A 13,595-nucleotide genomic window follows, 5' to 3' on the forward strand; every position below is an offset into this window, starting at 1 on the left:
TACCACACAGAGATGCCATATGTTAATATGCTCTCTGTGGTGCAGCGGTAGAACGTTGTCAGCAGCTGTTGGGGCAGACCAGTCTTTTTTAATGTCCTCAGGAAGAACAGTCGTTGCTGTGCCTTCTTGACCAGCGCAGAGGTGTTGGTGGACCATGTGAGGTCCTCTGAAATGTGAGTGCCCAGAAACTTAAAGCTGGACACTCTCTCCACACTTTCCCCGTAAATGGAGATTGGGGCGTATTCTCCATTATGGGACCTCCTGAAGTCAATAATCAGCTCCTTGGTCTTGGAGGTGTTTAGTGACAAGTTGTTACGTGTGCACCAGTCCGCCAGGTTCTGCACCTCCGCCCTGTATTTTGTTTCATCACCGTTGGTGATCAGCCCAATCACTGTTGTGTCGTCTGCAAACTTCACGATGGTGTTGGTGTCGAATGCAGGAACACAGTCGTGAGTGAAGAGGGAGTAGAGCATGCGGCTTAGTACACAGCCCTGTGGTGTGCCGGTGCTCAGGGTGATAGTGGAGGACAGGTGCGGTCCAGTCTCACTACCTGCGGTCGCTCCGTCAGAAAGTTCAGGATCCAATCGCATATCGGCGAGCTGAGGCCTAGCTGGTGGAGTATGAACGTAGATAGATCTGCGGGCCCTGATCATAATAATCACCGAGGGGATTGTATGATTCCACTTCCATATTGCTATTTGCCAAGTTACTGCTCAATCACTCAGCCTGCTACAGAGTCCCAAGATCCTCAGTGCAGCGTGCCCTCCCGCCTATTTTCCTGCCATCAGTAAACAAACATTCTGCCCCCTTCTACTATTAATACAGAAAGTAGTTGAGGGTCTTGGACTAGTCCCTAGATCAGTTACAAACAGATTTTGTTTCCAACTCCCTCCCTTCGCTATCCACTCCTTGCATGTTGACAGTGTCTATCCTTGCACCAGGCTTTCAGGTGGTACCTCATCAAACGCTCACTTGAAATCCAAATGCAATGAATGGCCTGTGAGGGATGTGAAGCGGCAGCGGCGGGACCGGGGTCAGACCAGCACTGGGCTGTGAGGTGGGGTCGGTGCCTGTGTCAGACCAGCACTGGGTTGTGGATCGTGGTCACACTAGCACTGAACTGTGGGTCAGGGTCAGACTAGCACTGAACTGTGGGTCAGGGTCAGACTAGCACTGGGCTGTGGGTCAGGGTCAGACTAGCACTGAACTGTGGGTCAGGGTCAGACGAGCACTGGGCTGTGAGGTCAGGGTCAGACTAGCACTGGGCTGGGCTGGGGCGGGGCCATGGATAGCATGGGGCTGCCAAATTGGTCGCCGCGCCGGGATGGCCAAACTCAGATTTGCTCCAGTGATACGAGCGTTGCGATTGTGCGGGAGGGCGGATCTCATTGGAGCAGCCGACAGGTGGCTCTGTCGCCCATTGGCCAGCGCCTGCCCAGTGCTCCCCCATTGGCCAGCGCCTTCCCAGTGCGCTCCCCTTGGCCAGCGCCTGCCTAGTGCGCTCCCATTGGCCAGCGCCTGCCCAGTGCGCTCCCATTGGCCAGCGCCTGCCCAGTGCGCTCCCATTGGCCAGCGCCTGCCCAGTGCGCTCCCATTGGCCAGCGCCTGCCCATTGGCCAGCGGTTCGCGAGCCAGCGGTTCCCGCCTCCTGCCGGCGGTTGTCCGCTTGTGCTCGGCGGCGCCGCTCTCGGTCGTTGGCCTCCCGGCGCCGCTGGAGCCCCCACTGAACGGCTCCCGGGACGATGAGGAATCGACAGCTCCCAGCGCGGAGTCGAGGACGCAGCGGTGAGAGCCCAGGGTTTGGGAAGGAAATGATGAGAGAGAGAAGGGGCGGGGGAGTGGGTAGGGGGAGCGAGAGATGGTGAGGGGGGGGGGAGAGATGGTGAGGGGGGGGAGAGAGTGGGGAGGAGGGGGGAGAGAGAGGGGAGGGTAGGCGAAACAGTGGGGAAGGGGGAGAGAGAGGGTGGGGTGAGGGGAGAAGGGAGAGAGAAGAGGTGAGGAGGGGAGAGAGAGAATGGCCAGGGAGGGGGAGGGGGAAGGGGGGGGGGGGGGGGGAGAGAGAGAGAGAGGGGGGGTGGTGGGGGGGAGAGTGTGTAGGAAGGGGGGAAGGTGTGTAGGAAGGGGAGTTGGGGAGAAGGAGGCGGGGAGGGGGGTGTTCCGAAGGAACGTTTAAGGGGAGAGGGAGAGATGAGAGCAGGAAGGAGGGGAAGCAGCACACAAACCGACCTTGTTTCTCTGGTCCATTTGCACCTCACCCTGCCTCGGCAAGGCCAGCAGCATGATCAAGGATGAGCACCCTGGTCACTCCCTCTACTCCCCTCTCCCATCAGGCAAAAGGTATAGAAGTGTGAAAATGTACACCTCTGGATTCAAGGATAGTTTCTTCCCAGCTGTAATCAGGCAACTGAATCATCCTACCACCACCAGAGAGCAGTGCTGAACTGCTATCTACCTCTTTGCTGACCCTAGGACTATCCTTGATTGGACTTTGCAGGCTTTACCTTGCACTAAATGTTATTTCCTTATCCTGTATGTATATACTGCAAATGGCTCAATTATTATCACGTTTTGTCTTTCTGCTGACTGGTTAGCACACAACAAAAGCTTTTCACTATACCTCGGTACACCTGACAATAAAAAGAGGGGAGTAGATGGGCGAGTGATCAATTTAGAGAGGGGGAAGTGGGGATTCAGAATAAAAGGGAATGAATGTGGAAGAGATGGAGTAGTATTTAGTTGTGGGGGTCAGGGAGGAGGTGGCAGAAGAGGAAGGGGTAGGTTGGTTGTGAGCTCCAGGAAAGGGGAACTGGGAAGAGGGGTGCGGACTATGGAAGAGAAGGGATGAGGTAGCAGAGAGGAAGATGGGGTGAGAAACCTGGGGAGGAATTGAAGTCAGGAGGGGGAAGGTCAAAGGTTATGCTGGGGGAGTAAAAGGACAAGGTCAAGAGTGGGTGAAGGATGGGAAAGACGATAGGATGGGGGAGGCAGGTGGTTTTGAAGGCATGTGATCTTTTGTCTGTCAGGTGGTACATGCTTGGTATAATATAATTGGACAGTAGGTTAAACCCTGTTCTTCACCCTGCAGTATAACCCAGTCCAAATTGACTGTGTTCCCCTTACCTTTGGTTCCAGATGTACTTTTTTTCTCGCTTGAACGCGCCCTGTGCCAGAACCATTATGGAAACAGCAGGGTTCCATTAAGGTCGCAAGCATCTGTGGAAGGAGGAACAAAGTTGGTATTTCAAATTGAAGACTTGTAAGGTGGGGGCTCAGGCTCTGAATAAATGTCAATTTGAAGCATTAAATGTTCTCTTTCCACAATACTTGCCCAACAAGCTGAGTGTTTCCAGCATTTTCTGTTTTATTTCAGATTTATAGCATCTGCGTTTTAGCTTCAATTTTTGCTGCTTCTCGTCTATTCCGATACCACCGTGCTTGCTCTCATTTAGTAGACACTCTCGGGGGAATTTTCTCATAAAACAATCCTTGAATTTTCTACCTTTGTGGATTGCTTTCCTGATTTTTACCTTCAATTGCCTTATTAATCCATCTCTCTTTTTCCAGAATTGCATGTTTGAATCTCTCCAATCGGGTTTCTGCCTTCACGTAGTACCAAAGCAGCTCTGATCAAGATCATCTAGTGACATCCTTGCTTGAGATATAGGTAATGTATTTCTTGTAGTTCTCAACCAATTTGTAATCACCTCCAAAGCATCTCGATTGTTAATGTTGGTCAAACTGCCTCCATTCTTATTTATTTGTTCGTAACCAAGTAGTTTCTGCCTGCGATTCCTGTTACTGTTATTTTTCCCAGAAGGATTCATCTTTTTGACTGTAACTATTTCCACTTCTGTAGCACTGCTCAGGTCTGCCACTGCTGCTGTTTTACATTTAAAAGCTTATTTGTGTCTGTCACCTTTATACCTACAATTCTATTGACACTGGCTGTAAATTCAAGCTTTCCTCTCTGTATATTAATTTAGTACTTTGTTTATCTGTGTGAACATGATTACATTGGCTATGCCCTGCCTTCATTTTTAAATTCTCATCACTCCTGTTGTGTTTAAGAAGGAACTGCAGATGCTGGAAAATCAAAGGTAGACAAAAGTGCTGGAGAAACTCAGCGGGTGCAGCAGCATCTATGGAGTGAAGGAAATAGGCAACGTTTCGGGCCGAAACCCTTCTTCAGACTGATGTAGGGTGGGGGAGAAGAATGGAAAAAGGAAGAGGAGGGGCCCGAGGGCTGAGGGAGAGCTGAGAGGGGGAGGAGGCAGCAAGGGCTACCGGAAATTGGAGAATTCAATGTTTATGCCGCTAGGGTGTAGACTGCCCAAGCGGAATATGAGGTGCTGCTCCTCCAATTTCCGGTAGTGCTCACTCTGGCCATGGAGGAGGCCCAGGACAGAGAGGTCGGATTCGGAATGGGACGGGGAGTTGAAGTGCTGAGACACCAGGAGATCAGGTTGGTTAATGCGGATCGAGCGGAGGTGTTCGGCGAAACGATCAACAAGCCTATGGATGCAATAGATGAGGTTGGAGGAGATGCAGGTGAACCTCTGTCGCACCTGGAACGACTGCTTGGGCCCTTGAATGGAGTCGAGGTGGAAGGTAAAGTGACAAGTGTAGCATCTCTTGCGGTTGCAGGGGAAAGAGGGGGTGGTGCGGGAGGGAAGGGAAGAGTTGATCAGGGAGTTACGGAGGGAGCGGTCTTTACGTTGTGGGTTGACTTATCTGGGGTCTGGCACTCTAACTCCATCTCATCCTGCCCTACAAGCCTCCATTCCAATACTGGTCCCCTGAGCATCTCACACAGCAGTAATGATGTCATATGCTGCAGCCCCAAGTTCTAGATTTCTGTTTTGAAGTTCTGCCTCTTCATCTGATTCTCATCCTTTAAGATGCTTCTTGTAACAAGCTCTTAATTATTTAGCTTATTATCCTGGTGGCTGAAACTGGTTTAATGTTCTCATGGAGTGCTTTGGATTATTTTACTGCTAAAAGTTACATAGGCAGAAATAGCTGTTCCCTATGACTGTTGTACCTATCAGTGGTTATATTTCTACATTTCGAACACTGGAGTACCACCAAAGTCCAGACTTCAACCAGTGTGTGGATGAGTTTTACTGAAAATATATAATTAAACTAGACTAAGTGGGACCTGTTGGGTCCCAGCATCACATGGGTGGACTGATCACCCAAAGCAATATTCCACCTCTCCACCAGTCAGTGGGGGGGGGGTTTCTCACACACACACACACACACACACACACCCACACACACACACACACACACCCACCCACACACACACACACACACACACACACACACACACACACACACACACACACACACTCATTCACACACACACTCACACGCATTCACTCACACACACCCAATACTAAAATGCCAAGTAACTTCAGAACGTGTTGAATATAGTGTGTAAAAAAAAGTTTAAAGCCTCCTGTAGAGGCTGTTGCTGCTAAAGCAAAAACGTGCTTTAAATAACATCCAACAAACACACTCACCACCATAGACAGAGCAGTCAGCTCTCTTGAATTATTCAACGGCGCCTGCACTCGGCGCCATCTTGACGTCACCCTCTCGCTTCTTGCCACGAACCGGAAATTACGCACTCAGTGCCAGCATGTCGCTGACCGGAAATGACGTCATCGGCTCCATCTTGCAACTAAGCGAAAATCACAGAATGAGTGCCAATTATGAAATTAAACACAGTCCTGATCTAATAAAATGTTTATTCATGCTTTATCCATCTGAAAACTGTTGCAAGCAAGCCCTTTAAAAGCCAAGCCAATTGGCCAAAAACAGTTTGCAAGCCAACAAAACACATTTGCTGAAAACCACATCCCGGGGACTCACCGTGGAAGTAGACGTGTGTTCAATGTTATTCGCAGCTCAGAGAGCCATGACCCTCGCTTCCTCCGTCTGGCAGAGACTGAGTGAGCCACGACACTTCTGGGTTTTATAGTCCCTCCCCCCTGCCGCCAGCGGAGGCAGTAGAGAGAACGGCAATTTTAAAAAACCCATTAATATCTCTCTGATTTTTCATCCAATCCAGTCCGGCGTAGGGGGGCTCTGAGTGAGGTGGCCAAAGATGATGGCCGTAAGTGGCGACATTTTCTCGGAAGTCACATCGCAGTGTCAAAAGCGGTCAAGATCTTACTTTTAGTAATATAGATGCAACAAATTGAATACTGGAAAGTGCATAACGTGTAAGCAGAGTTGATTAGTCATCATTAGCCAGAGAAATAATTTGCACTTGAGGAACAAGCAATAAATCCAGCTAGGGACCTCTATCAAATCTTTAAATAGGTATTCTGTGCTGAAGACCCCAGAGTCATTTAGAGATTACATGTGCCTGTGTCCACGTTCAGTGCGTGCATCAGCTGCCTCTGTGTCGCAGCATTGTTTTTCTGGCCCAAGGGAAGGTTCAGGGATCTCATCCCTTGTGTTAATTGTTGAATGTATTCACTAGAAGTTCAACAGGCAACAGAAAGGAACCTCTGTGAGATAATGAGAACTCAATGGGGAAAAGGAATATGAAGGCTGAGATTAAAAATAAAATTAGGAAGGATAAGAGGGCAAGAACTCAGCAAGTTAGGAAGCACGTGGAGTGAGAAAGGGTGTTTCAGATCTGTGTCTTATAATTAAATGTCTTCAATCTGAAACATCAAAGATTCCACGTGACCTGAGATTTTCCAACCTTTCTTATTTCTATTGCAGGCAATACTCAGCAGCTCATGCAGCATCTTTGGGAAATGGGTCATGTTTCAGGTGAAAGATCTTTCTGGAAGGTTCTGAAGATTGGAGATGCTGGAATTTCAAGCAAAAAAACAAACTGCTGAATGAACTTGTGGGTATCTGCGGAGGGAAATGGATAGACAATGTTTCAGAGGGTCGCAACCTGAAAATAGTCTATCAATTTCTTTTTTCAGATTCTGCTGAGTTCTCCTCAGTTCTGAAGAATGATCGTTGACTTGAAAGATGAAATCTGTTCCTTTCTCCAGAGATGTACTGTGATCTTGACATTATCCGATCAGTGCACCAATAACCTTTCACCAAAGGAAGGGAGGAAGCCTGCCATCCATTCCCAAACTGGTGGGTATGGGATTCTGGACGCTGACTTACAATTAAGTGGCCAAGCAAGTACATTGAGTAACCGCCACAGAAAGGTATAATGAGGCAAAAATTAAATGCACATGTTTTTTAGGTTGGTGAATGAGGTTGGAAAATGTCGAATTGGGAGATTATCAGTTCGAAAACAATAGAAATAGCACCTCAGGTTGGCAGGCTTGGGCTCCACTTGTTCAAAATCAAACATTCCTAAGTTTGCAGGACTAAGTAAGACTAAACGTTGATGAGGATTTTAAGAGGCTTCAGAAGCATATACATAAGCTGACTGACTGAGCATCGACGTGGCATGTACAATGTGCAAACTGTATAGACAATGCAAAATACTTTTTAAATATTGATGTTCAATGGGATATTCATCAGTCACTGAAAGTAACATAGATGCAGCAGGAAACGTACAGCACAGAAACCGGCCTTTAAGGACTACGTCATTCATGCTGACCATGATGTGTGCCTACGCCAATCCAATTTGCCTGCATTAGGCCCCCTTACTTCACTATCTACTTGTCCAAATGCCTTATAAACATTGTAATTGTATCTGCATCCATTGTCTCCTGTGGTAGATATTCAACAAAGGAATCTGAAATAATGCAAAAAAATATTCAAGTATAGTAATGGAATAAATGAATGAGTGAAGAGTAAGTGCTTTCTAGCTCCTGTATTTTCTCCCAGAATGTAGATAGATATAATTTATTGCCACACAACCAGGGTTGGTGGAAATTTGGGTTGTCAGCAGCAGTACAATAATAAAGAACACACAACCATAATAAAAAACTGTAACACAAACATCCACCACAGCATTCATCACTGTGGTGGAAGGCACAAAATTTGGCCAGTCCTCATCCATTTCCCCCCCCCCCCCCCCCCCCCCCGGGACAGGACCAGAGTCCAGAGTCAGTCCAGGATCGGCTCTTCCTCACCGGAGATCGCGGCTTTAAGATGGTGTAGGCCGATCGGTCGAGATTTAAAGACTCCGCCGCAGCCAAAAGCACCGTAGACTGCAGGGCCGGCGGTCGAAGCTCCCCTCCAGGGGTGATGGTGAGTCCATGCCGGATCCGTGGTAGAAGTTGGCCGCGGGCCGGCAGTGATAGCTTCTTCCCCCGGGTCCCCCACGAGGGCTGTAGACGCCGCACCAGCTGGAACTCTGCAGACCGCGACTTCAGGCTGCCGGCAGCCCCGGGCCAGCGAAACGGGGCGCTCCCCTCCAGCGAGCCCCAGCGAGGGCTCACCCGCTCCACAACGAGAGTCCACGCTGCGCCCGCCGCTGAAGCCCCGGGCGTGTCTCCGGGAAAGGCCGCGCCGATCCTTGATGTTAGGCCACGGGGGAGGCGACCTGGAAAAACTCGCCTCTCCATGGAGGAGGCGACCGAAATGGTTTCCCCCTTACCCCCCCACACCACCCCCCACACAAAACACACGAAGGAACATACTTTAAAACATACTATAAAATTTAAAAAAGGTTGAAAAAACTGACGCGCTGCTGACATGGCTGCTGCCAGAGCAGCGCCCCCTCCACGGCAAGACCAAAATAAGAATGGCTAAGGTGGCAGGCATAGTTGGTGCTACTTCCAACTTTCTTCATGCAACAAACCGAAAGATAGATTGTATGGAAGGAAATGACAAGCCTGTGATAGAAAGTATTGTGTTCACCACTCTACAGATTCAGGCAGTCAAGAGCAGAGCAGTTGTCATACCAGGTTGAGAAGCATCCTGTTCTATAGCACATATGTAGAATTTTGAGAGAATCTTCTCAAAAGCCTAAGAAACTAAATACATTGTCCTTTCTTGATCACTGCTTCAGTATAAAGGGTCATGGTTGCTGGAATATGGGTGTTCTTTAAGCTGGCAACCATCTCTGTTCCATTGATGAGGACAGGTGGTGTCAGGCCTGCCTGTATATCGTAATCCTTCAAATTATTCACCCCCACATGTGTTTCCAGTTCCTTTTTTTAAAGATATTGATCTAGTTTTTACCATTGCCATGTTGGTGAATTTCAGATCATAGCTTAATTTTGCATAATTTTGGCTGTCAGATTACTGAACTTTAAACTCAGATGTTCATCGTTTGTTGCAAAAAAATAAACTGCTCAGGGAATCAGCAGCATCTGTGGAGGCAGAGGAATGAATGACAAATCAGATCTCAGTTCAGCTTTATTTGTCATATGTAGGTTAACACAGGGTCAACGGTACAATGAAATGTGTTTGACAAGACAATGGGTCACCTCAGCAATGATATTACAAGGATAAAATTAAGGTAAAAAAAAAATAAGATAAAAGTGACATTGGTAGGTAAAAGACAATAATAAATAAAATAATCAACATATATGATGTGTTTATGAGTTCAGAAGCCTGATGGCATGATGATAAAAACTTCTTAAGTCTGGTGGTGCGTGCAGCCATGCCTGACGGCAACAAGGAGAACAGTCTGCATGCTGGGTGGCTGTAATCCTTGATAATGCTGTGTGCCTTCTGCAGGCACCGCCGGTGGAAAATGTCCTGAATGGCCGGGAGACAGTTGCCAATGATGTGCAGTGCTGCCTTCATCACTCTCTGTAGTGATTTGCGGCTGTGGGCAGAACAGTTCCCGTACCAGACTACGATGCAGCCCGTCAGCAGACTCGATGGTGCAACTGTAGGTTTGTGAGGATGCTGCCGTTCATGCCAAACTTCCTCAGTCTTCTCAGGAAAAAGAGCTGCTGGCGGGGTTTCTTAGTTATTGTGTTTGTGTACAGTGTCCAAGAGAGGTCCTCAGTGATGTGCACACCGAGGAACTTGAAGCTGCTGACTCTTTCAACCTCAGCATCACCAATGTGGATGGGGAGGTGACCACTCCCCTGCTGTCTCCTGTAGTCCACGATCATCTCTTTAGCGTTGCTGACATTGAGAGAGAGGTTATCTTACTGGCACCAGCTGTTTAGTGCCTTTACCTCCTCTCTATAGGCCGTCTCATTATTGTCTGTGATGAGGCCCAGGATGGTCGTGTCATCAGCAAACTTTAAGATGATGTTGGAGCTGTGCTTAGCAGTACAGTCGTGCGTGAACAGGGAGTACAGGAGAGGACTGAGCACACAGCCCTGTGGTGCGCCTGTGTTGAGGATCAGTGAGGAAGAGGTGTGGCTGCCAATTCTCACCACCTGGGACCTGCCCGTCAGGAAGTCGAATATCCAGCCACAGATGGAGGTCTCCAGTCGAAGATCTAGGAGCTTAGGGATGCGTTTTGAGGGAATGATAGTGTTGAATGCCGAGCTGTAGTCAATGAAGCGCATTCTCTCATATGTATTCCCTTTGTCCAGGTGGATTAGCGCAGTGTGAGTTGCCAAGGCGTGGCCCTGTTTGGTCTATACGCAAACTAAAGAGGGTCCAAGGTGTCAGGGAGAGAGGAGCAGATGTGAGTTTTGACTAGTCGCTCGAAGCACTTCATGATGTGTCAGTGCGAAAGGACGGTAGTCATTTAAACAGGAGGTTAATGGTTTCTTTGGTACAGGAACAATGATGGATGCTTTGAAGGGAGTGGGAACCACTGACTGTCTCAGAGAGAGGTTGAAGATGTTGGTGAACACCTCTACCAGTTGATCAGTGCACGCCCTCAGAGCCTGCCCTGGAATACCATCCGGCCCTGGAGCTTTGCGGTCGTTGACCTTTTTGAAGGACCGCCTCGCTTCTGCCGTTTGTAGGGTCAGTGAGGTAGTCCCCCTGCACACCTGTGGACTCATGGTAGGCGCTGTGTTGTCTGCATCGAACTGGGCATAGAAGTCAAGTCAAGTCACATTTATTTATATAGCACATTTAAAAAAACAACTCTCGTTGGCCAAAGTGCTTTACATTTGTTATAAGAATAGTATAAACAAAGAAGATGTTAAGCAAGTCAGGGAGCGAACCGGTAGGCTGGACAGTGCTCCTGTTTTTCCCATTGTAATCCGTGATGCAACGTAATACACTCCACATGCGTCGGGGTCAGAGCTGTAGTAGCTAGATTCCACTTTGTCCCTGTAGGCTCTCTTGGCTTTCCTGATGGACTTCAAGACCCCGTGTCAGGATTGTGGAGTATGCATGAAATTGGCTTCTAAACTCTAACTTCCCTGTGCACTCTGTCCTGATATTATAAAGTCTGCTGACTTCTCTGTGTTGAGCCTGGCATTTAATGTGAATAAAGGCTTGTGCCATACTGTTCAGCAGCACCCTCATGTGGTGGGCTCCAGCACTGATCATTCAGCAGACAGTTTCCCATGTTAAGTCAAAAACCATTGCTGAACTGAAGTTTAAGGCTCCCAGCACAAACCCAAGTGAAACCAATATTAAGGATGCCAGTCAAATGGTAAAATGTTTAGAGTGAGAGATTTTGTTCAGCTGCCTCAGTGGTTGCTGTAGGCATGAAAATGTAAATTATGAATGAACAATTGGAGCCTCAACAAGTCTTCCTGTAGATGACAATGAATTAATACAGTGATATAATAGAACAATACAGCACACTTACAGGCCCTTTGGCCCGTGCAGTCTGTGTCAACCGTAATGCCAATCTAAACTACTCCCATCTGCCTGCCAAGGACCATATCCCTCTGTTTCCAGTTTCAAAATGGTTTTTGTCATGAACCAGAACAATAAATTACGTACTTGCTGTAGCTTTTCAGCTCATTAGACAGAACCATAAATATAACATAAATTGTTATTTGTTCTAACTAGACTAGACCACGATTGTGCAAAACCACAATGTGTAGAGCAACCATACTATTGCAAACAGATGAGAGAGAAATGGTGGTCAACTGGAACCAGTTTAAGGGAATGGGTGGGGGAAGGAGATACGACAGACATAGAAAGGGTGGGCAAAGGAAGAAGAAACCCAGGTGGATAAGAATCCAACTGTGGGTGATGGGCAGATGGAACCAAGTTGGGGAGGGTGATGGGGTGGAATGGAAAAGGTGAACAAAGGGAGGGACAACCTCGGTGGATTGGTAATTGCAGGAAAGGAACACTAGAATTTCTTCTTCCTCGTGTCCGGCCATCTTCTATATCACGTCTTTCCGGTCGGTCAGTGACGGTTCACGGTCGGTGGTTGCAGAATTGGCTACTTCAGTATAAAATATTTGGGCTAAAAAGCCTGTTTCCATGCTGTATCACTCGATGTTATGGCTTTTGGAGAGAGAAAGCATAAATTAATTGACCATTTTGCAGAGCATATGTGCTTTTACTACAATCATTTTGAGCTTCCAGTTTGTATGTCATTTCAACTCCCTCACAATTTCCATGCCCACTTGTCTTCTTAGCCTTTCCTGGGGCATTGAGTTAAAAAGTTGGGAAGTTATATGCAGCTGTATAAAGCTTTTGCTCGTTCACAGTTGGAGTATTGTGTGTAATTCTGCTCACTGGACTACAGGAAGGGTGTGAAAGCTTTGGAGATGGTGTAGAGGGTCATTGGTGTATTGCTTGGAATAGAGAGTATTAGCTTGAAAGATTGGCCAAACTTGTTGGGGTTGGATTGTGTTCTTTGGAGCATTGGAGGCTCAGGGGGGACTGAGAGAAGTTTATAAAATTGAGAGGCATAGATGGGGTAGGCAGTCAGTTTTTTTTTCCCAGGGTGGAAATGTCAAGGACTGTAGAGCATAAGATGAGTGGGGGAATGTTTAAAGGAGATATGTAAGGCATGTTTTAGTGGTGGGTGCCTGGAACATACTGCCGAGGAGAAGTTGGGGGGAAGGGGTTGGTGGAAGCAGATAACATGATAAATTTCAAGAGCTTTGTGCAGGGATATGAACATGCAGGGAATGGGGAATATGAATTGTGTGCAGTCAGATGTGATTAGTTTAATTTGGCATAATGTTTGGCATAAACATCATGTACTGAAGGGTCTGTTCCTGTTGTACAGTTCTACATCTTGAGATATATTTTAGAATATTTTCCACATTATCTGTGATGAGCATAAAGTCACCAGCAGTAGAGGATGGGGTATTAGAAAGTGGCCAATGTGGATGGGTTTAAGTGATCATAATAAACTGCAGAATACATTCATAGGTGCTTAGTTATGTCATCGGAAGCATGCCTTTGTCAGCCTGTATTAATATTGACTGCAAAGGCAGATAGGAGCTGGTAAATGCCAGGGCTCAGCCTTATCTGCCAGGAGCAGACAATGCTGGTCTGTTATCAGCAAAGTGCAGTGTGCATACTGAGCTGCTCAATCTTTACGGTGCTTGATGATCATTCCGACAAGGAATGGTATCACGTTAGACTAACCAGAGACATTGAAGGTTTGCAATGAACGAGGGGGAGAAGAAGAATAAATAAAATTAATAATTGATTGCTGCCTTTATTTCATTAATATTTAACCTAATGGCATTCTCAGCTGTTCCACTTTTATTCTCACTACTCATTTTTTTTTAAATCTTCCTTCATGTTCCCAAGTCCCCTCCTCACCAGTAATATTGGTTTCATATCAAAGGATTTTCTACTGTTGT

The 13,595-nt window shown here is 47.3% G+C and overlaps 1 protein-coding gene across 13 annotated transcripts in view; it reads left to right on the forward strand.

Moving 5' to 3' along the window:
- Positions 1-1,596: 1,596 nt before the first annotated feature.
- The window catches only part of cbfa2t3 (CBFA2/RUNX1 partner transcriptional co-repressor 3), a 150,979-nt gene continuing 138,980 nt past the window's right edge, over positions 1,597-13,595 (forward strand). For 8 of the 13 annotated variants that reach the window (XM_055664891.1, XM_055664892.1, XM_055664885.1 and 5 more), the window contains exons 1-2: positions 1,597-1,785; positions 3,565-3,664. The gene's annotated coding sequence lies outside the window, so the exon portion shown is untranslated. Of the gene's footprint in view, positions 1,786-3,132; positions 3,262-3,564; positions 3,665-6,741; positions 7,792-13,595 lie in introns of those variants that run through there. The other 5 variants (XR_008726442.1, XR_008726443.1, XM_055664886.1 and 2 more) reach the window with 5 other exon arrangements.

This window comes from Leucoraja erinacea, chromosome 50, assembly GCF_028641065.1.
Source record: "Leucoraja erinacea ecotype New England chromosome 50, Leri_hhj_1, whole genome shotgun sequence".
In the NCBI taxonomy this organism is placed as follows: domain Eukaryota; kingdom Metazoa; phylum Chordata; class Chondrichthyes; order Rajiformes; family Rajidae; genus Leucoraja; species Leucoraja erinaceus.